The following is a 22616-nucleotide window of genomic DNA, read 5'->3' as shown; positions in this document are numbered from 1 at the left end:
CATCCGGTTGATCGTAGCATGAAGAACAGAGATAGTGGACTCATAGGCAATGTGAGTCTCATCTATCACCCTTTGAGATAAAGCAGCTTGGTCCGCAATGGTTGTTTGTAAGCCTTGTTTGATTGCGGTCACCTCTGTCACACCCCCAAACCAGAATGGCGGAATCGTTCGGGGGCGGAGGACGTCATATTCAGTATCATAACAGTTCATAGAAAGGAAAGTACACACCACAATAATATAAATATTTTGAAAAGTTTACATGATTGTAGATGTTACATGTTTGCAAAAGAAATCAAAAATGAAATGGTGATCCAAAATATGTTACTAACGCCAGTGCGTTAGTCTTCAGAAGTAGTTGCTACCTGGCTAGCGGTTTCCTGTGAATACAAGTTATTTCAAAGAAAAAGTGTCAACATTTAAGTTGGTGAATTCATAAATGGTGTTTTGAGAAGATGTATGCCATTCGAAAGTGTTTGCATGTTTTCCAGAAAAACCCTTATTTTCCTATAAAAGTATGGAATGCATATGAATGTTCGTGATGTAAATTGCAACTAATTGTACCGAGAAAATCCCTTATTTTCCTATTAGTTGTTTGGTTTGTATACAGGAAAAACCCTTATTTTCCTGACATAATTGGCAGTCTCTAAGACCGAAAATCGCAAGCAAGCGACGTGCTTGTAAGTCGTGTCATAGTTTTACATAGTAAAGCTATACGAAGATCGCACCTATTAGATGAAGAATAGTTTTAATGACTACTTGTTCATAAAAACATAATACCATAATAATTGTATATCCGATGAGTTTTATAACCATACTAAACATAATATGCCTGTAGCGACGTTCTTCAGGCGTCGTAGCGTTATGACAACTGTCACCCCAAAAGACGGACTGTAGCTAACAGTCAGGGCGCGGGATCATGACTTCCCGTATAGATCTATACACATTTGACACGTTCTCCGAACGGGAGACTCTGGTTATAGACAGGACTTGTAGCATTATTTTCTAATAAAGAAAGTAACGTTTGAAGATATACACGACTCATGGATTCTCAACTAAGTCTGTAATAAGGTAGTAGTTTGTATGCAAAGTTTAACCTCTTTCACAATGTTTGACAAAGCATAAATCATAAGTTCTTTGAATGCATAAAATGACTTAGTAAAGAATGTTACCCTTGATATGATGTGTTTGTATGTAAACGTATAAATAAAACATATTTCTATTTATAAACATATTATATCCCAAGAGAGTAAAGCTGTGTGGTGAGGGGTTTTGTATCATAATAACTTCACAAGATAGTTAAAACAACAGTATGAAAAGTATATCAAAAGGTTAATGTTTCACACGATTTTTGTCATGTGTTTACTTGTATTCCTCCCCAAAAAGAGTATAAAACATTTAAAATGTATTTAAAGAGTGTTCGAAGGGGATATGAACTCACTTGATAGTTTGAAGATTGCGAGATGGAAAACCGGGCAGAGTTTCGTCTCGGGAAACTGATTTTTCTCGGGATTCTCGGGAATCTCGGGAGTAGAATCGACCCTCGGGATTTGAGCAATAAGACCAGAGCTTCGGGTTTGAGCGGACACGTAAAACGAGGCAAGGCTGTGAGAGAGAGAGAAGAAATGAGCCCTTTTCTTGGAAACCCTCGTATCCTATTTATAGCAAGGCTGGTCTGCCTCGGTACGCGGGGCGTACGCTCGTACGCGCTGCGTACGCGTACGTCATGCATGACCGAAGCCTCGACTGCCTCGGTTCGGATGGGACGGGTTGTTGGGTCCTCGGGTCGGATGGGACGGGTTGCTGGGGAGGTGGGTCGGATGGGACGCCGGGTCGGATGGGACGTCGGGTCGGACGGGTCGGACGGGTCGGACGGGTCGGATGGATCGGATTCCTCGGATATGGCGACGTGGACGATCCGAGGCCAATCCTCTCGGTTACGCGGGGCGTACAGGAGTACGCAGCGCGTACTTCGGAGAAGGATGCTGACTCCCCTTCGGATAATATCCGAATTTTGAATTAAATAAATAATTAATTTATTTAATAAACTTCAAAAATTCATATCTTCCTCATACGAACTCCGTTTTCGATGGTCTTTATATCCTCGCGTAGGTGAGACTACGCTCTATAACTTTCGTTTAGACTCCGTCGGCAAATTCCAAAATTATATTTTTTTATTATTTATTAAAAATCCATCGTGTTTAAGGAATTTCTTAGAAAATTCATAACTTCTTTATCTGATGTCGGTTTTTGCCAGACTTTTTACCGCTGGAATACCATTGTCGAGACCTTCGATTCTCGTTTAGGTCATTCCGGCCAAAAGTCGCTCGATTTCCGATTCGAGTTTTTAGCTGTCTGATGCTAAGCCGAACTTGGAAAAATCACATCTTCGCTATATGAAGTCGGATTTGGGCGATCTTTTCACGTACGATTATGTTTCAAAGATATTTAAACATAGAAGGAAATTAAATAGAACTATTTGTACGTTTTATTATGAAAGTAAATTTTATTACTTAGAAGCGGTTACAATACTTGACCCATTTTGGTCGTTACGAAGAGTTGAAATATCGGGTTGTCACATCATCCCCCCGTTAGAGAGAATTTCGTCCCGAAATTTAAAGTAGTAAAGATACTAGTGAACATGAAAGAGATGAGGGTACTTTTGTTTCATCTGATCTTCGCGTTCCCAGGTGAATTCGGGTCCTCTCTTAGCATTCCATCGAACTTTTACTATTGGAATGCGACTCTGCTTGGTCCTTTTAACTTCCCTATCCATGATCTCGACGGGTTCTTCCACAAAGTTAAGATTTTCGTTTAACGCGATTTCATCGAGTGGAATTACAAGTGTTTCGTCGGACAAACACTTTTTCAGGTTCGACACGTGGAATACTGGATGCACTTTGTTAAGCTCGATTGGAAGTTGGAGTTTGTAAGCCACTGGACCAACTCTCGAAATGATTTCGAAGGGTCCAATGTACCTGGAATTTAGTTTTCCATGCTTCCCAAAGCGTATCACGCCCTTCCAGGGTGAGACCTTCAATAGCACACGGTCGCCAATCTGGAATTCCAAGGGTTTACGTCTCCTGTCGGCATAGCTCTTTTGCCTATCCCTTGAGGACTTCAGTCGTTCTCGTATTTGCACGATCTTTTCGGTAGTTTCTCTGATGATCTCTGGACCAGTAAGGGTGCTATTAGTGACTAGATCTTTTGCCAATTGGGTGTCGCCCACTTCCGTCCAGCACAGGGGTGATCTGCACTTACGGCCGTAAAGGGCTTCGAATGGAGCGGTCTTGATACTAGTATGATAACTATTGTTATAAGAGAACTCGACCAAAGGCAAGTGAATATCCCATGCCTTGCCAAAGTCGATTACACATGCTCGCAACATGTCTTCCAAGGTTTGGATCGTCCTCTCACTCTGTCCGTCAGTTTGAGGGTGGTATGCTGTACTCATGTCCAACCTTGTTCCCATGGATTTTTGCAATGACTGCCAAAATCTGGAAGTGAACCTGCTGTCTCTATCTGAGATGATGGACATTGGTACTCCATGAAGTCGTACGATCTCCCGGATGTAGGTTCTTGATAGTTTTTCCATCCTATCGGTTTCCTTGATAGGTAAGAAATGGGCTGACTTGGTTAATCTGTCGACGATTACCCAAATAGTATCTTGGCCACTCTGAGTTTTGGGCAGTTTGGTTATGAAGTCCATGGAAATCTGCTCCCATTTCCACTCAGGTATTTCGGGTTGTTGGAGTAGGCCTGAGGGTTTTTGGTGTTCTACTTTTATTTTGGCGCAAGTTAAACACTTGCTCACATACGTAGCGATCTCCGCTTTCATGTTTGGCCACCAGTAGAGTTGTTTGAGATCTAGATACATCTTGTCTGACCCTGGGTGTACGGAGTATGGGGTCCTGTGTGCCTCGCTCATAACTACCTCTCTGAATCCCCCAAACTTTGGTGTCCAGATCCGGTTCATGAGGTAGCGTGCTCCATCACTCTTGATTTCTAAGTTCTTGTCCATTCCCCTAAGGGCCTCACCTGCCACGTTTTCGGGTTTCAAGGCCTCAAATTGAGCTTCCTTGACTTGTGTTGATAGGTGCGAATGGATCGACATAGCTAATGACTTCACTCTCCGGCCTGAGTACTCCTTTCGACTAAGGGCATTGGCTACGACGTTTGCCTTTCCCGGATGATAGCGAATCTCACATTCGTAGTCATTGAGCAATTCGACCCAACGTCGTTGTCTCATGTTTAATTCCTTCTGGTCGAAGATGTGTTGGAGGCTCTTGTGGTCCGTAAAAATTGTGCACTTGGTACCGTAAAGGTAGTGCCTCCAGATTTTAAGAGCGAAGACCACTGCTCCAAGTTCTAAGTCATGAGTGGTGTAATTGACCTCATGCGTTTTCAGTTGTCGTGAGGCATATGCAATCACCTTTCCCCTCTGCATTAGTACACAACCCGACCCTTGCTTTGAAGCGTCGCAATACACCACAAAATCTTCGGTCCCTTCCGGAAGAGAAAGGATAGGTGCACTGCAAAGGGCTTGTTTCAAGGTTTGAAATGCGACATCTTGCTTTTCTCCCCAGTTGTAGGTCACACCTTTCTGGGTTAAAGTGGTAAGAGGCTTTGCGATGCTGGAGAAATTTTGGATGAACCTTCGGTAATAACCAGCAAGACCTAGAAATTGGCGAATTTCTGTTGGTGTAGTTGGTGCAGACCAGTTTTCGATAGCCTTGATTTTCGAGGGGTCCACGTGGATTCCTTCCTTGCTGACCACGTGACCGAGGAAGTCCACCTTTCTAATCCAAAACTCACATTTTGAGAATTTTGCATAAAGTCTCTCAGTCCGTAACGTCTTTAAGACTTGTCTCAGGTGTTGACTATGTTCTTCTTTATTCCTTGAATAAATGAGTATGTCGTCTATGAATACTATCACAAATTTATCCAAGAATGGACGACATACCCGATTCATTAGATCCATGAATACGGCCGGGGCATTGGTTAGTCCGAACGGCATTACTACGAACTCATAATGTCCGTACCTCGTCCGGAACGCCGTCTTGGGAACATCACTCTCTAGGACCCGCAGCTGGTGATATCCCGACCTCAGATCGATCTTGGAAAAGTAGTTGGCTCCTTGGAGTTGATCGAATAAGTCGTCGATTCGGGGTAGGGGGTATCGGTTCTTGATGGTAAGTTTGTTGAGTTCTCGGTAGTCGATGCACATCCTGAACGATCCATCTTTCTTTTTCACAAACAACACGGGTGCTCCCCAAGGTGAGAAGCTCGGTCTGATGAATCCTTTTCCCAGTAGTTCATTCAGTTGACTGGATAGCTCCTGCATCTCTGCCGGGGCTAATCGATAGGGTGCTTTGGCTACTGGGGTAGCTCTGGGAATCAGACCGATTCTGAATTCGACTTGTCTTACAGGTGGTATCCCTGGAAGGTCCTCGGGAAACACATCGGGAAAATCGCATACGTCGGGCACATCCTTGATGTCCCGGACTTCGCGTTTCACGTCTACAACATGTGCAAGAAATGCGTGACACTCCTTTCGTAAGTGCTTCTGAGCTCGGATACTTGAGATGATTCTAAGAGTGGTACTAGGTTTGTCGCCCAAGACAAGGAAAGTTTCGCCGGTTGGCAGATTAAGGCGAACGGCCTTATCGTAACATAGAATGTCCGCACGATGTGAACTCAGCCAATCCATGCCAATGATGACATCGAAACTCTTAATCGAGACTGGCATGAGGTTGATTTGAAAGAGATTATTGTTTAGAGTTAGGGTGCAGTTTAAGTATATCTCTTTAGTGCCTTCGGTTTTCCCGTTGGCCATTTCTACTATGAACGGTTCACTTAATGATTGTGGTATTGGTTTTAGCATGCTTTTAAAGTCGTGACTCACAAAACTCCTTTCCGCTCCACTATCAAACAAAATGCATGCATACGAGTTATCGAGAAGAAACGTACCCGTAACAACAGTAGGGTCCGCAATGGCTTCATCTTGTCCCATTGCGAAAACTCGGCCTCTTCCGCCGGTATTCCTGTTGTTTGCCTTCGGGCAGTCCTTGCGGTAGTGCCCTGTGCTCCCACACTCAAAGCAAGCGCGGCTTACTCCGGTATTAGCAGTGGGGGCGGATTGTTGGGTTGGCTCCTTGCAATAGCGGGCTGTATGACCCTTCTTATTGCACCTGGTGCATTGAAGGCCATGACAGAGACCGCGGTGGTGGAAGCTGCACTGGTTACATTTCGGTAGCTTTCCATTGTATGAACTTGTGGGGGCAGAGTTGGTAGGTACAGTAATAGCGTGGGTCGTTATTACTTGTTGTTTCTTGGGGTTCTCCTGGAGGGTTTGTCCCCTCCTCTTGTTCCAAAGCCTACTCTGTCCCTGAGCCTCCTTAGGTGGATTTGCGGCCGTTGTGATGGTACTCTGTTTCGCTCCGTGATCGATGAGTCGTTGCGCCAGGCGTTTAGCGCTGTTGTAGGTGATAGGGTTGGAGGCTAGGACATGCCCTTGAATCTGGGGTGACAACCCCCAAATGTACCTTTCGACCTTCTTTGATTCTGGGTTGACCATGGTAGGGCACAAAGCAGCGAGATCGTTGAACCTAGCTGTGTAAGCGACTAGGTCAGACCCGACCATTTTCAAATTCCAGAGCTCCTGCTCAAGCTTTTGCACTTCACCCCTTGGGCAGTATTCTTCCAGTAGTAGTACTTTCAGTTCTTCCCAACTCATGGCGTTAGCGACAGTGAGCGTCACTGAGTTCACATGGCTTTTCCACCAAGTGAGGGCTCGATCTATGAAGGTGCAAGCAGCGAACTTAACCTTGCTTGTTTCTTGGCACGAGCAGATCTCGAAGACCGTTTCGGTCTTTTCGAACCATTGCATTAGTGCAATGACTCCGCCACTGCCATTAAAAGTCTTTGGCTTCGAGTTGGAGAACTCCTTGTAAGTACACTCTCTAACATGGCCCTGGCCGGTGCCACGATTGGGATGATTCGTGCTGCTTCCTGTACCTCCATTGGCATTGGAGTTTATTTGAGAGAGGGCTGCTGCTACTGCTGCTGTGATAGCAGCCTGGACCATTGCCGGATCATAAGTTAGTGGTGGAGGTGGTGGTGGGGTTGCGTTGGTACGTGCTGATCTACGAGGAGGCATTGCTCTGTCAAAAGGAAAAAAAAATGAGATATCATGAGTTTTGGTGGTTGTGAGTTGAATGATATGAGTTAACTGCCTTAAATAGATTAAGAATTTGGTTTGATCAACAATGGGTTTTGAGCTTGATTTATTAATAACGTTTGAATGGATGCACTTATGAGTTGATCGGAATACACATATTTAAAACCAGAAAAAAAAGGGGTATGCCCTATATATATAAAACATATAGTTGTGTTACATCCGAGTTTAGACAAAACTTTTTGACCTATCTAAAGGTCTCCGATTACAGGAAGTTTTAACGAAAAGAACATTCTTATCCGAAGTCCTAATTTATAACAAAATTTGAAATCCTGGCAGGCACTATTTGCGACGTAGGTTGCGCTTGGAGCTTGACTCCGCATCTGACTGCTTCGATTCCATTAGGCGCCGATCAAAAGCGGCTTGTTGCTCCCTTAACTCGGCTAGGGCTGCAATCATCTGTGCCTGAAATGCCTCAGACTGGAGTTGAACATTATCTTGTATCCTGTCCAGCCTACGGATATCAGAAGTGTGAACCTGCACTTCCACGTTGATATCCCGGAGTCGGCTTGCTTGTACTCCGGACTGATAGGACTGATTAGCTAACTTACCCACCATTACCGGGAGTGCTCGATCAGCCGAACTTCCACCGCGGACATCATAGAAGTCCCGACACATGCCGTAGGGAGGGCGTATGCCTTGTTGTTGGCTCCAATGATGTAGGTGACTTCCCCAGACGGGAGTGGGTCCTTGGAAGTTCCTCACATGGACAGGAGGTTGAATGGGTGGTGGATCGATCACTTCCGGCTCTGAGTCAGTACCGGAGTCATCACCCAATTCTATGGGTTCCTCATCCTCTTCGGGATCATCTTCGATCCATCCTCCGTTGCCTTGGTTGGGAAAGTAGGGGTCATTGGGGTGGTGAAATCCAGCCATTTGACTGTACGAGAAATAGGGTCATAAGAATTGAATAAAGCCGGAACATGCAAAACATGTAAATTAGTTTGGATAGCAAATACTCCCATAGTATTTAAATTATTGTGTTTGATTCTAATAACGGTTTGGTAAGTTTTTAAAATTTGTTGTCCACTGCAGACACCCCTCGGCACACGTTAGTCGGCTCTCGGACAAATATAGTTGATCAGGCTATATCCTTCCCAGTTCCGATTACATGTCCCAAGGCGTACCTGTACTGCACAACTTATTAATAATACTTCTAATATGGTACGATGTGGAACTGTTATTATTACTAAATGAATGCATGCTTACTTTACAAAAACTAAATAAATTTAATTTCGAAAGTATGACTCTTCTCAGAGTGTTTTTGCCCAGTTGAGTTTATAGTTGTATACAAAAAAAATGGTTTTGATATACTTAATTCACTATAAACGATGCTCTGATACCAATCTGTCACACCCCCAAACCAGAATGGCGGAATCGTTCGGGGGCGGAGGACGTCATATTCAGTATCATAACAGTTCATAGAAAGGAAAGTACACACCACAATAATATAAATATTTTGAAAAGTTTACATGATTGTAGATGTTACATGTTTGCAAAAGAAATCAAAAATGAAATGGTGATCCAAAATATGTTACTAACGCCAGTGCGTTAGTCTTCAGAAGTAGTTGCTACCTGGCTAGCGGTTTCCTGTGAATACAAGTTATTTCAAAGAAAAAGTGTCAACATTTAAGTTGGTGAATTCATAAATGGTGTTTTGAGAAGATGTATGCCATTCGAAAGTGTTTGCATGTTTTCCAGAAAAACCCTTATTTTCCTATAAAAGTATGGAATGCATATGAATGTTCGTGATGTAAATTGCAACTAATTGTACCGAGAAAATCCCTTATTTTCCTATTAGTTGTTTGGTTTGTATACAGGAAAAACCCTTATTTTCCTGACATAATTGGCAGTCTCTAAGACCGAAAATCGCAAGCAAGCGACGTGCTTGTAAGTCGTGTCATAGTTTTACATAGTAAAGCTATACGAAGATCGCACCTATTAGATGAAGAATAGTTTTAATGACTACTTGTTCATAAAAACATAATACCATAATAATTGTATATCCGATGAGTTTTATAACCATACTAAACATAATATGCCTGTAGCGACGTTCTTCAGGCGTCGTAGCGTTATGACAACTGTCACCCCAAAAGACGGACTGTAGCTAACAGTCAGGGCGCGGGATCATGACTTCCCGTATAGATCTATACACATTTGACACGTTCTCCGAACGGGAGACTCTGGTTATAGACAGGACTTGTAGCATTATTTTCTAATAAAGAAAGTAACGTTTGAAGATATACACGACTCATGGATTCTCAACTAAGTCTGTAATAAGGTAGTAGTTTGTATGCAAAGTTTAACCTCTTTCACAATGTTTGACAAAGCATAAATCATAAGTTCTTTGAATGCATAAAATGACTTAGTAAAGAATGTTACCCTTGATATGATGTGTTTGTATGTAAACGTATAAATAAAACATATTTCTATTTATAAACATATTATATCCCAAGAGAGTAAAGCTGTGTGGTGAGGGGTTTTGTATCATAATAACTTCACAAGATAGTTAAAACAACAGTATGAAAAGTATATCAAAAGGTTAATGTTTCACACGATTTTTGTCATGTGTTTACTTGTATTCCTCCCCAAAAAGAGTATAAAACATTTAAAATGTATTTAAAGAGTGTTCGAAGGGGATATGAACTCACTTGATAGTTTGAAGATTGCGAGATGGAAAACCGGGCAGAGTTTCGTCTCGGGAAACTGATTTTTCTCGGGATTCTCGGGAATCTCGGGAGTAGAATCGACCCTCGGGATTTGAGCAATAAGACCAGAGCTTCGGGTTTGAGCGGACACGTAAAACGAGGCAAGGCTGTGAGAGAGAGAGAAGAAATGAGCCCTTTTCTTGGAAACCCTCGTATCCTATTTATAGCAAGGCTGGTCTGCCTCGGTACGCGGGGCGTACGCTCGTACGCGCTGCGTACGCGTACGTCATGCATGACCGAAGCCTCGACTGCCTCGGTTCGGATGGGACGGGTTGTTGGGTCCTCGGGTCGGATGGGACGGGTTGCTGGGGAGGTGGGTCGGATGGGACGCCGGGTCGGATGGGACGTCGGGTCGGACGGGTCGGACGGGTCGGATGGATCGGATTCCTCGGATATGGCGACGTGGACGATCCGAGGCCAATCCTCTCGGTTAGGCGGGGCGTACAGGAGTACGCAGCGTGTACTTCGGAGAAGGATGCTGACTCCCCTTCGGATAATATCCGAATTTTGAATTAAATAAATAATTAATTTATTTAATAAACTTCAAAAATTCATATCTTCCTCATACGAACTCCGTTTTCGATGGTCTTTATATCCTCGCGTAGGTGAGACTACGCTCTACAACTTTCGTTTAGACTCCGTCGGCAAATTCCAAAATTATATTTTTTTATTATTTATTAAAAATCCATCGTGTTTAAGGAATTTCTTAGAAAATTCATAACTTCTTTATCTGATGTCGGTTTTTGCCAGACTTTTTACCGCTGGAATACCATTGTCGAGACCTTCGATTCTCGTTTAGGTCATTCCGGCCAAAAGTCGCTCGATTTCCGATTCGAGTTTTTAGCTGTCTGATGCTAAGCCGAACTTGGAAAAATCACATCTTCGCTATATGAAGTCGGATTTGGGCGATCTTTTCACGTACGATTATGTTTCAAAGATATTTAAACATAGAAGGAAATTAAATAGAACTATTTGTACGTTTTATTATGAAAGTAAATTTTATTACTTAGAAGCGGTTACAATACTTGACCCATTTTGGTCGTTACGAAGAGTTGAAATATCGGGTTGTCACAACCTCAGCAATGAGGCATTCCGCTAAGGCCATAAATTCTTGATGATCTGCCCTGCGGTTGTTGTCAAGCGATCGAATCCCCGTTTCGACTTTGAGAGAGATGCGCTCAGCAGCCATATGCTCTCTTGTCTCAAGTCGTTCAATGCATTCAATGAGGGATTGCGGTCCTGGAATATCTTCAGGTGGAGGTTGAGTAGGCTTGACCGCAGCTAAAATCCGATCGAATTTAGCTTGGAGATTGAGGAACTCTTTTCTTGTGATAGCAGCTTTCTTCTTTTTCTTTTTCTTTTCCTTGGGCTTAGAAGTTGAGTGCCATGAACCGCTGGACTCTTCTTCTTCTTCGAACATCATTTGGTCGTCATCGGAAGGAGTTGGTTTGTTGACCTCTTGGATGTCTTCATCATCAAAACCAAAGGTTGGGGCCGAGCTGAGTTCAATAGCTGGCTATTCGTCTTGAGATGGGTTGATTGTGGTAGGTGGAACAGGAGTTGAAGTAGGAGGAACAGTAGATGTACCTGCGGCTGCGGTTGAGGCTTGAGATTTCAATACAGTTTCCGCCATTTGATCCATCCAGGTTTCAACCTTTTGGATTGTGGCAGCAGTATGGGAATTGCTGATGGCATTTGCCCAGTAATTGGCCATAGATAGGATTTCTTGTTCCTTCTGCTGTTGTTGTTTGACCTGTTGCTCCTTGCGTGCTTGGAATGCTCTTTTCAAAGCAGCATATTTCTTGATTTCAGCATCAGTAGTTGGCTGATACCGACTCCAAGAGTCACTAGAATCTTCGCCGTCAATTCCTTGTGTTCGTACCAAGGTGTCCCTTGGGTTCACGGATCCTTGAACATTAGTGCTCACCATGCCTAAACCACCTGATAAAGATGTAAGCAGAGTAGGATTTCCTGGGCTTCCTTGGTCTCCTTGACCCGTGGTCAAGTCTAGCCTCAGCCCAGTCCTGGCATGGGTGAAAAAGATGCCATGCGGATGGAGTGGTGTTTGAAGTGTTTGGGATACTTGCAAAAGGATGGATTCTAACTCCTCAGAAGAAAAGATATGCAGTCGGGAAGCCCTGGAGACCTTAGGGCGTTTTCCAGATTTATCTACTTGAGATAAAATTGGGGGCTGTCTCCACGTTCGAATGAGGAAGAGGATGAAACAATCATACATGATGAGGTTGAGTGGTATTCAAGGGTGGTATTGAATGATTGTGCGGCCATCCCAAGGACTACCGGAGCCTGTTGAGAGGCTGCAGTATCAGTCCGGTTACACATTTGGCTAGTGGTTTCGGTTGTCTTTCTTTTCTTGGGGATAGATATAGGTTGGCTATCTTCATTAGAATCACTGCTCGATACGGTGGTGGTTTTGGTTTTTCGTTTCTTAGAAGGTGTGGTTTGTTTTGGGGCTTTCTTCTTGGGTGTGGTAGCTTTCTTTTTAGAAGCCACATATTTTCTCCGTTGAGAAATGTTAGGAAGTGTAGTGGTAGAGGGGGCTGCGGTACCCTCAGGGAGAATGGTTATGGAAGGAAGAGGTGGGGTAGAAGGGTATGGGATAACACCCTCCGTGGCCTCTATATGATCTGAGACATCAGAAGTCTCGAGACCAAGCAAGGTAAGAATGTGAATAGGGAGCCTGCGGATAGGTCCAAATAGAGTTTGATCAGAGGAAGGAGTGTACCTTTTGAGATCCTTGGTGACAAAAAAGTTGATGTCACTGCCCAAGTCCAGACCGGCATCCGCATGTAGATCAGAAATACATAGAGACCAAAATCGAGCAAAGGTGAGCTCGGTTGGTTTGGGGTGCTCTTTGGGAATGTATTGGAGGAAGTCATCCCAAAGAATCTGGCCGTAATTGACATCGTGGCCTGTGAAGATGCTCCATACCAATTCTAGCAGCTTTAAACCCATGTTGTCGATGCCTCCGGTCCTTCCAGACAGACAGCGGATGACAAAGTGGCATACGAACTGCCAAAACACAGGCAGTTGGTTCTTCTCAAACTCACCAATCCCTCGGATCGGTTTCTGATAACTCATTAGGTAGAGTGCGGTGGTGATGTCAGATAAGGATGGTGTGAAGAACTTGATGGAGGGATGAATTAGAAGGTTTATGGCATTCAAGAACTTCTCTTTGGTCAAGATGACCAAGGAATCATTGATAAGGTTGAGATGCACTTCTTGAGGATTTTCCAGTGGTCTGTATGCAGAAAAAGCACACTTGAAGAGTGTAGAAACGGGAAAAACATCAGTGAATGCGTCGAATGGGCCAAATAGGATGTGATTCTTGAGGTGCTTCATCATAAGTTTTGTTGGAGCATTATACGATTGATGATCTTCAAACACTGCATGGAAGTTGCTTGAAGCGATTGATGGTGTTGTGGAACCAGTCTGCGTCATGGAACCTGAAACCTTGGATTGATTCTTGGATGCACCAGATTTCGCCATTGAGAGATTGAAATTGGACTTCTTGAGAGCTTTTTGGGAGTTTTAAGAGAATAGAGAATAATCGATTAACAGAGAACGTAAACGATTCTAGTGAGGAATATGGGTTTATAAAGGGGGTAAAAGGATTATAACCCTAGGTAAAAGATAGAAAGGGGGTAAGAATTTGAATGGGGTTTTTGGGGGGAATCAATGATTCTGGGATTAAATCTCAGCCACACGAATATGAAACGGTTTTTGGAGAGATTTTGAGAAATCTTAAAAGGAGTTTGCATTTAATGGCGGATTAGACGCATGGTAAGACGTCAGGTAAACATGGGTTGATGAGAGAGAATGTTGTAATTGACGGGACATGGTCGGGAGAGGAAAAGACAAGTTGAGGATGGATTGATTTGGGAATCGCTCTTTTTGTTATCATCCCTAAAATAGGTCTGATCCTGGGTTTATTCAGAAAGAGAATGTGACAGTTGCTAAAGGGAATGTTTGTCTTTTATTTAATGAAGGATCATTAAATAGCACACAAGGATTCGAGAGTTAATGATCTGCTGAAATTTATTTAAGACGATTGCGAAGGAATTCATCATTGCGGTTGAGAAACTCCATCGCGGATGAGCAAAGAAAGATTTCAGAAAGAATCTGTGAGAAAACACTTGTACAAGGAGTTAGAAATAAAAGATCATTAAAACCTATGAGAGATACATATGACATATGGTTGCGGTACCTAGATTGCGGTACCAAAACCATCTATCATATGTAATTCTCAGTTAGAACCGCAATGGAGAACAATCATGGTCTGCGGTAGCTAACACTTCATAAAGAATTGTGGGTATGGATTCATCATTCCCAACATTTGTAAGAATGCATTGAGTTTTGTAGAGTCAAGAGCTTTTGTGAAAACATCAGCAATCTCTTCATGCGTAGGAACAAATATGAGTTCAATATTACCTTTCAGAATATGATCTTTGATGAAATGATACCGTAACTCAATATGTTTTGTCTTGGAGTGTTGAATAGGATTATGAGAGATCGCTATAGCACTTTCAGAGTCACAGTAAATTGGAATCCGCAACATTCTGTACCCGTAGTCTAGCAATTGTGTCTTCATCCATAGAACTTGGGAACAGCAGCTGGCTGCGGCCACATATTCTGCTTCTGCAGTAGATAGAGATACACATGTTTGTTTTGTTGAGGACCAGCTCACAAGTCTTCCTCCTAGGAATTGGCATCCACCAGATGTACTTTTTCTATCGAGCTTACAACCTGCATGATCCGCATCGGTGAAGGCTTGAAGACTGAAGTCGTTTCCTGCGGGATACCATAAGCCCATAGATTTGCTTCCTTTAAGATACCGAAGAATTTGTTTGGCTGCGGTCATGTGAGACACTTTTGGATCAGCCTGGTATCTTGCACATACACCAATTGCGAAGACAATGTCAGGTCTGCTTGCGGTGAGGTACATCAGCGAACCAATGATACCTCTATAAGTCTTGTGATCCATAGATTCACTAGAGGGATCAGCAGAGATCTTATAACCGAAGGCCATAGGGACCTTAGCAGAAGAGCAGTTGTCCATTGAATATTTCTTCAGAAGTTCGGTGGTGTATTTTTCTTGATAAATAAAAATTCCTTGCTGAATTTGTTTGACTTGAAGACCTAGAAAGAAATTAATCTCTCTATTCATGCTCATTTTGAATTTGTTGGTCATGTGCTTAGCAAATTCATCTACCATGCCTTGATCAGTCGATCCGAAGATGATATCATCCACATAAATTTGTAACAACATAAGATTGTCACCATTTGCTTTTCTGAATAATGTGGGATCAATCACTCCTCTTTTGTACCCGGATGCGACAAGAAATTTAGAAAGTGTCTCATACCAAGCTCTTGGGGCTTGTTTCAGACCGTAGACTGCTTTTTCAAGCTTATAGCAGTGGTTTGGTAATTCAACATTTTCAAAGCCTGGAGGTTGCTGAAGATAAACCTTTTCTTTTAGTTCACCATTGAGGAAGGCACTCTTAACGTCCATTTGGTGTACCTTGACATTTTTGTGCGCTGTGTATGCTAGAAAGATCCGAATGGCTTCCATGCATGCTACCGGAGCGTATGTTTCATCGTAGTCAATGCCTTCTAGTTGACTATAGCCCTTGGCAACAAGTCTTGCCTTGTTTCGGATGACTGAGCCTGATTCTTCTAGCTTTTTCTTGAAAACCCATCTTGTACCAACAACAGTATTACCTTGTGGAAGAGGAACAAGTTGCCATACTTTGTTTCTTTCAAATTCTTCTAATTCTTATTGAATTGCAGTTATCCAGTCTGGTTCAAGCAATGCTTCTTTGATCGTTTTAGGTTCAACCGAAGACATAAATGTTGCATAATGGCAGTGGTCAGATAAGTCCATAGAAGACCGAGTCTGGATACCTGCGGATGGGTTGCCAATAATTTGACCTGGTGGGTGATCTTTTGTCCATACATGAAGACGTGGCATCAGATGATCAGCAGCTGCAGTAGAAGGAATATCTTGGATGTCAGAGGAATCTGCGGTTGGGGAAGGCAGTTCCCCCTGGACTTGAGAACATCCTGCTGAATCATCTTGATCTATTGAAGCAAAAATTACTTGAGAAGTTGGCAGAGATTGAGGTTCCCCCTGGATTGCATATGGGAGTTCCTCTAGAACCTGAGAAGGTTCCCCCTGGAATGCGGATGGGAGAGTGACAATTCTAGGATCGGATCTAGTGTTAATATTCTCTATGAAATCGTCATTTGAGTCCTCCAAAGGTTCGTTTGATGGAGAAGCTTCACTTCGGGCAGGAATGTAAGCAGCATCAGGTACTGGAACCTTAATGGTTGCAAAATGATCTGGAGTAGAGCTTTCCCCCTCAACCGGAGAGGTGGAAGTATTAAGCGACACTACTTCAGATAGAGATGGACCAGATACGTCGACATGTTGTTGTTGAGCTGCAGGTGATACTAGGACTTCGGATAGTTTCACCGTTTTAATTGGATCAAACAGATCATCATAATTGATTTCAACTAGATTCAGAGGTCTGGAAGTGGCTGGAATGTCACTTTCCATGATTGTAGTGGTTTCGGTGGATGGATGTGCACTGCGGATGTGAGAGTCATCAAATTTCACATCGAAGCTTTCGATGATCAACCTTGTTCTTCTGATGAGCACTCAATATGCAACCTTGTTAGTAGAATAACCAAGGAAGATACCTTCGTCATACTTTGGTGCAAACTTGTTGAGTTGGTCTTTGTTGTTGATCATGCAGCATCTATATCCAAAGATATGAAAGAAACGAACATTGGGTTTGCGATTGTTGAGACCTTCATATGGTGTTTTATTGAGACGCTTGCATACAATACTTTAGTTTTGAACAAAGCATGATGTTGCTACTACTTCGGCCCAGAAGTAGAGAGGAAGTTGGGCGAAGTTAAGCATGTATCTGGCTGCTTCAACGAGAGTGTGGTTCCTTCTTTCTACTCCACCATTTTGTTGTGGTATATAGGGTGCTGAAAAGTTGTGAGAGATGCCTTTGGAAACTAGGAAACTGTTCAGAAGATGATTAGTGAATTCAGTTCCATTGTCACTGCGGATGCATCTGACTGGAAGTTTGATTTGAAGTTCGATTTCTTTGATGAAGTTAATGAAGATCTGCAGTGTCTCTGATTTGAGTCTGAGAAAGAAGACCCATGTGAAGGGTGTGTAGTCATCAACAATAACCAGTATATATTTTTTGTGGTGAAGACTGGCTACGGTTGAGGGACCGCATAGATCAATGTGTAATAGTTCCAGTGGTTCTGAGATAGAAGAATCCATTATCAGAGGATGGCTTACTTTTGATTGTTTACCGCATTCACATTCTAGACAAAGAGTATCGTTGCTGAATTTGAGAATGGGAAGACCACGGACTAGTTCTCCTGTGACGAGGTTGTTAATGTAGCGAAAGTTGAGATGAGCTAGCTTGCGGTGCCATAGCCAGCAGACTTCGGATATAGCTTTGGACAGAAAACACAACTGCGATTTACCAATGATGAGAGAAACATCAAGAGGATACATCGTGCCTCCGAAGCGAGATTTGATTAAGCAAGTGCTACGATCACTCATCATTATGTAACAGAACTGATCGTCAAATTCAACACGATGTCCTGCTTTATATAGTTGGCCAACACTGATGAGATTGTGTTTAAGACCTTCTACATAAGCAACCTTCTGAATGGAAAAGTTTCCCATAGTGAGAACATCGTAACCTCGGATGACACCATTTGCATTGTTGCCAAACGTGACATTTCCACCATTGCATATAGGCCTGAAATCCCGAAGGTACTCTAACCTTCCGGTCATGTGCAAGGAGCAGGCACTGTCAATTAACCATTCTTCTTCTTGTTCCTCCTTGCACAAAGCCTGAGAATTACACAGTTAGTTTAGGCATCCAAACAAATTTGGAGCCAGGGACGATTGATGTATTCTTAAACGATGCATGGTCCGAGGTTGCATGGACAGGTCTTTTGTCAACTTTTAGACCTAATCCTGGGTGTTTGTTCAGACTTGGATTATTACGAGGTTTCTGAAAAGTATGAGATTTCTGACTTTTATTTGACTTGTCATGAGATAAAAACTTTTGACAGTTGCACTGACATTTACAAAAAGAGGGTTTGTCATTGAATCTGACATTGTGCTTGGTCAGCGGTTTATGGAGTGAATTGGACTTGAAATTGGTCCGAGGTGGGTAACTTCTGAAAGATTTGATATTTGATTTCTGAAAAGTTTGTTTTGAACGAGGTTTCGTACGTGGAAATCTTTGAGACTTTTCAGGTGGATTTGGCAAAATTCTTTTCCACTTGCTTTGATGTGATTTTAAAATTGTTGGAGTGGGTAAAATTCCTTGCCATTTAGGATCATTTTGGGAATAGACCTGAAAAACGTAGTTTCTTACAAATTTGACACCTTTTTGGGTTGTGTCAGAAGTAGCAGGGATGGCTTTTGAAATTGAACTTTCCTTTTTGTTTGTTTTCATGAAAGAAGAATTTTTTGAAATGTAAGTTGTGAAAACAATTTTTTCTGGACTCCTGGATTTTGGAATTCTCACATGTTTCCTATTCTTTGAAAAAATTTGTCTGCTTTTGTTTCTGATGTGAATTGTTACCGAGATTTAGAAAGCAATCATGATTGAATGAATGAAAAGTATGAACATTGAGAGTAAATATTAATCAGATCTTATATTGATAAAGAACTGATTACAAAATAAGCAGAATGAATACTCGTAACAAGTATGTTCTACTTCTAACCCCAGTCCCTATTTATAGGCAACCTGAGTGAACAAAAAATATACTAAGTCTATTACAATATACTTCGCACAAAATGTGACTTAGTAAAATAACTAACATGTGAAACTTAAAGAAACAAACACTTCGACTTTTACAACACTTAGACTCTACAATCTCCCCCTTTGTAAACACTAAAAACTATTCAGTTTGTGAGATGTTGAATAGTTGAGTGCATTGTTCTTCGAATTTCAGAATACCAGGTAATTATCTTCTTAAGCTCCTTTTTGTCTCCTTCAATGTTCTTCTTGCAGTTATTCATACGAACAATAAAATTCATATATTGCGAAGAAGTATATCTTTCAATCTCTGAGACTTTGAACAAAAAACTTCTTGGGCTTTCCTTTTGTATCCTTCCCTGCGAATACCATTCCAAATGGTTTCAGGCATATCTTGTTTGGTTTTGAGAATTCTAACACTCCTAAGTGTACATGCAACCCTAAATACCTTGGATCTATGTTTTCTCTATTATACATGCAAATAAGAACTTCCAAGGTATTATCCTAATCTAGCATACAAAACAATGAGTGTAACAAGATAGAATACATACCTCTTTGATGTAGAAAGTCTTCATGAAGCTTGAGTTCCTAGTGCCCCAAGTGTGACACCTCAAATGGTTCACACAACACCAAATACACTTGGAATAACTTAAGAGAAATCGACACTTCATGAAATCGGCTAGCCCTTCTATTACTCACTCTCTAGTGACCGATTTTGTCAAGAATAAGATCTTTATATAGTGTTACAATTAGGGTAAACCCTAATTGTCATGACTTTCCATTTCCTTGGATCCATGGGTTCAAATACACCATGGAGCATCCATGGACCATCCTATGGGTTTTTTCCCAACTTGATTATCCATGGAGCATTAGCCCATTATACAAGTATGGATGATTTACACAATCAACCCATATACTTAATTAGTCTTCTTTTGCTCACTTAATTAATCCTAGATTAATTCTTGATCAATACTAATTAAATAATCTTATTATTCTTATTATTAATATACTAGAACTTATAATATATTAATAACCATAAGTGTCTTATTTCTCTCATTATAGTCTATCCAAGTGCATGATGTCATGCAACCCAAATGGACTATGCCGGGTCGGGTCAAGTCTTACCAATTATAATTATGGACTTAGACATTATTCCAACAGTCTCCCACTTGGATAAGTCTAAAACTATTATTGCGTATGACTTCAAGAACCAACTGGCAATCGTAGCTCTCAAAAGCTTTTGTCGAACTCTGACCTTGTAGATGAACTCTGACCTTTGTCAGTGACTTGTCCATTAGATAAGGGATCATATATTCCTCCATTCTAGATATCATATGGACTGAGACATGGATTATAATCATTCTCTCTGTCCATTTGTTGTTTCCCAATTTCCGATTTATGACGACTGACTAATTGAACGAATCAAATCAGTCATGGCCCGGCCGAGCACTTCCATTTGTCATCATCAAATCATTGAGGGGCCCACAGATATTGCTTTTATCCCGAAGGTAAAAGGAATGGATAAACTTAGACTCATATGGCTTGTTCTACTACTTGTTGAATCATACACAAAGACACGTTTTATAGCACCGAGTTACCAAATGCATTTTCGTGCAATCAATGTACTATCAACTCATAGTAACAACTCATATCTCTAGGTTTGAAGAATATAAGATATTATCATCTCATAGTAACAACTCGTGATAAAATCCATGAAGTGATTCCAATGAGCGCGGGTTGAATCCAATACTCAGAACTTATAAGCACTCATGAGTGTTGTAGCCCTTTGTCCAACACCTTAGACCTCTACAAGCCAACCCATCACAGTCTTAATTCATATCTACTTCCAACATATGACCGACTGTGGATGGTTTGAATAACTTAGTGATTTCGGAAGAATAACCCAGTTTATTCGGGAAGTCAAAACATGCAAAATGAAACACAATAATAATTGAATCCAATATGGTATTAAAAATTATGAACATAAATAAAACACATTTTATTTATCACCATATGATTACACATTATTCATTGTATACTGTTTCAGCTATCACCTTTATTCTTGAATTTAAAACAATAGTTGTCCCATGCTCCAAGCATGTACACTATGTTTTCTAAACAATAGTCATGCCATACACCAAGTATGCATACTATGTTTGTCTATGATCTTTACTTTTTGAACTAGATCCATTGAACATAACTTCAATGATTCTCTTTTCACACTCCCAAATCCTTACTGCAAATACAAGAATTCCAAATTCATGTCATTTACTAAAATCTGTTGGATTCTAAACTTATATCCATTGATCCTCTTGTAGTGATTATGCACAAAGTCAGAAAGACTTGACAACAATCATTACAGAGTATTCCAATGGAGATCAGCTCCTTGGAAACATCCTTCTTGCATTAAGTTTCCTAATCTTAAACAGATTGAAAATTCTAACTTTGAAACATTTCCAGATTCCATTTTGACTATCACTTCTAAACAAGAGTTGCCTCCTTCCAGATTATGTCAATATGGTCCTTCCAAAACTATCACTATACTTCCAACTGTCCTTGAGCACCCAATCTTTGGTAAACCATAGATTGTCCTCAACAATTGTTTAATCCTTTTAGTCATATCCAGTTCTAAACCTTTTCCCTTCTTAATGCCCCAGGCATTTGGAAAATTTTAGAAAGGATGAATATAGCACATGTAATCGATCCTATATCTGAAGCATATGGGACACGATTCATGATGTCTAACATAAAGACTAAACCAGTCTTTTGCTATAATATTTCCACTTCTATTTGTCAAGTTCTCATAATTCAGATTATGAAAAGGGATGCCGTAATCATAATCGAATTTTAGAACGCAAATAATGGACCCATATATAGAATTTCCTTATGTTGAGCCATTCCAACATGAAATTCATATATATATCCTTGACTAAATGATTAAAACCTCACGATCTAAGCTTATGGATTTGAGATGAAGTATAATTTCCTCTCCCTTAATTATAGAAAAACAACTCTTTCCCAATTGAAACTTTTTGTTTTCTATAATTAACATTGCTAACTTGCAATACTTATCATAATTATCATGCTCCCACTAACATGATGATTATTAGCATAACACTTATGCTCCCACTAGCTTTGACATGTACTCAGAAATCAGCTGGACTTCTAGAAATCAATACTTCATTGTCTTTCTTACCAAAGTTTAGATTTCTGATACCAGATTGTTTTGATAAGACTTTATCAAAATCATACACCTTCCCTTAAATAGCACACTTGTGTGTCTAAACAATTATGAAGAGGGATGCCGTAATCATAATGGTTAGACCTTTTTGCCACTTCTCACAAGTCCAGGTTAGTGTGCCGGTAAACCACACACGCTCCACTAACGACTTTGAGAATGCAAATATCACAATTGCTATCTAGCTAAAATCTACTTAGTGAAAGTGTTTCCTCACCATCATTTTCATGAATCAGAGAGAAACCTTATGACACTTAGATTTAAATGTGTATGTGTTCTTATCCATGTGAATTGTCAAAACCATAGACACAAGACAAGGATAATGACAAATCCACACTCATATGGATTGAACTCAATCTTAATTTCTTGCCACCTGGCAGCTCAAGGGCCTGCCATTGCTTCCAAGTTGTTGTGCAACTAATTGAGAACTCTAAGAACTCATATGCAAAGCGAACTTTAACTGGAATGGGCACAGAATATTGTTGGATTAGTGTCTAAGTCCATAACTATTTTGGTATGTACTTGACCCGATGGTGCATGGTCCTTTTGGGTTGCCTTCACCAAAGCAACTTGATTGGAGAAATAAATAAAGAGAGAGAGGTTATTAT

This window comes from Lactuca sativa, chromosome 1 (genome assembly GCF_002870075.4).
Source record: "Lactuca sativa cultivar Salinas chromosome 1, Lsat_Salinas_v11, whole genome shotgun sequence".
In the NCBI taxonomy this organism is placed as follows: domain Eukaryota; kingdom Viridiplantae; phylum Streptophyta; class Magnoliopsida; order Asterales; family Asteraceae; genus Lactuca; species Lactuca sativa.
This window is presented reverse-complemented; position numbering follows the sequence as displayed.